The sequence below is a fragment of the Arachis ipaensis genome, chromosome B2 (genome assembly GCF_059453495.1).
Source record: "Arachis ipaensis isolate K30076 ecotype BB chromosome B2, ASM5945349v1, whole genome shotgun sequence".
NCBI lineage: Eukaryota > Viridiplantae > Streptophyta > Magnoliopsida > Fabales > Fabaceae > Arachis > Arachis ipaensis.
The window spans coordinates 1,716,725-1,719,378 of NC_142437.1; positions in this window are offsets into that span (position 1 = coordinate 1,716,725).

The window sequence follows — 2,654 nt, forward strand, 5'->3', positions numbered from 1 at the left end:
TTGATGTTGTCATTGTTTGATCACCACTGATATCTATAAAGAATTGTGTCCAATATATATATTAGTTTCATAGATTATATATAAAATGTTATTGGTCAAATTATCTTGACTGATCATTGAATAACTATATTATTTAGTCAAATAATTCTCTTGAATAGTTAAATTTATTTCAATTTTATCTACTCTCTTATGATTGTAAACCCATTTTTTGTTTTTTGGTGACTGATTGTAAACCCATTTAGTCAAGCTAAATTGAATCCTAAATTAATATTGAATTCTTTTGACCAGTGAGAGCATCTTTTTAATGCTTTTATGTTAAAATAAAACAATTTATTTTTTTTTTAACATACTAACATAATATATATATTATATCAGAAAATTTTGATAATTTTACCTTCGTAGAGATTAAATAAATTTATATAGGGTGAGTATTTATATTCTTCTCCTTTTCTCTATTTATTTATGAGACAGAATTTTATCTCTGTGAATATTTCATAGGTCCTTATTTAATTATTTTTGTTGCAAATAATTTCTGCATATATCTATTTTGGATTTCATTTTCAAGTCAAACCCTAGAAATTGACACGTTTAAAACTTTTTCAATGCATACCAAAGTAATATATCTTTAATTGACATTCTTGAAATTTTTTTATTAAGATGAGAGAAGATTTATATATACTTGAATTATTGATGTGAAAATTTAGTTGCAAAAATTAAAATATCTACCGGCATTAATTAATAACTATTTATCATTATATATATATATATATTATTTATTATGATATTTTCTAACTCAAGATAACAAAAAAAATTGAATATTCAATATAAATCTGAACTTTAACAACTCTGCATAAAATTCACACCGATTCGACTTGTGGACATTAAAAAATTAAATCTTAATCTACCTTCGTAGATATCCAGTCTATTCTGTTTTGTCTCATTGTATTTCTTCTCTAATTGTTTCTATAGTTATTAAAATTTAACGAATAAAATTAACTTTTAAAATTTATATAATCATCATTACTTATATAACATAAATTAAAATAAAAATTTAAATATAATACAATATTATTTATTATTTTACATATATATATATATATATATTTATATATATTATATATCGGAGCGAATATTACTTAAATCCGATTCCGTTCGTTAAAATATCGATTTGAGCAAGTAGAGACGCGATGGATACTTTTGAATAGTGTTATAATTCTTAAATAGGTCAAATCTTTTGATACTTATTTAGACATATGAGTGAATTAACTATTTAATCAAACAAAATTAATTCGATGTGATATATATTAAAATTTGTGATTATTCTAGGGCAGGTGGTGGAATAAAATAAATATTTCTTATTAGATATTTTAAAAATATTTTTTTGTTCTTTAAAAAGAATATTTATGACCATTATTTTAATTTATAGTATTAAATTTATATTAAAATAATTATTTTTTATAATTCTATAAATACATAGATATGTCAATAGTCAATATAAACCTAGAAAAAGAGAAAAGAAAAGGGGCTTTTTGTTAGTAAAAAATCAGTTTTAATCTCACCATTTTTTTTAATTTTTGTTGTGCAGAACGAATATTAATCGTAAGAAGAGAAAGAGAAAGGACTAAAACTCTAAAATAGACAATAAAAGAGAGAGAGAGAGAGGGAGAGACAAAGACATACCAGTTTCTAGAGAGAGACAAAGAGAGAATCGAAAATTGAAAAGAAAATTTTATTAGTGGGTCTTTTGATGAGTGTTTTAGTTTGAGAAAAGACTAAAAGTCTAAAACAGAGAATAAAAGACAAAGAGGGAGAGAGACAAAGATATACTAGTTTCTGGAGAAAGACAAAGAAAAAGAGAGAATCGAAAATTGAAAAGAAGATTTTATTATATAGCATAGTATTTATATAATTAATTTTTTCTTGATTAGTTTAGTGTATTTATTTTTGGTTTGAACTTCTCGCAGCTTTTTTAGTTTTCGCAATCAAATGCTAGTTAGGCACAGATTTGGGCCAGGTTCAGTCCAGAAGCCCAGCCCAATTTGGTGGCCCATTTCAAAGATATACCAAAAAGGTAGACAGAAGGATGCTACTAATTGAAGGACTAAAAAAAATGTTGCTAATACCAATTTATGTACCACAATATAATAATGGTGATGAATTGTTATTACTTATTAACACACTATGAATTAAAGACACTTTGCTAATTTGTTGTATCTGTCTGTTGGACATATTTTAGACACGATATTTATTAATACTTGTTTGACATATGTGTCTGTTGTGTTCAACTGTATTTTAATAAAAAAAATTTTTTCTGAACATACCAAAATACCTTCACGTGTATTCTTGACATGAATTTAAAAATAATATATTATATTTATTAAAATAAAAATATTTTAAAATACTTTATATAATTAAAAATATTAAAAACAGTTAAAAAGTTATTAAGCAATGTAATTTATCTAAAAGATACTTCATATTTTATATATATACCGTGTTGTGTGTCTTATAAAATTTTAGAATTCGTATATCTACATATTCTATATCATATTGTATTCCGTTCTGTATTCATATCAATATCAGTGTCCGTGCATTATAATTAATACATCGATTGAAATAACATATATTTCTTTTTCTTAAATAGTGGTTTCGAATTC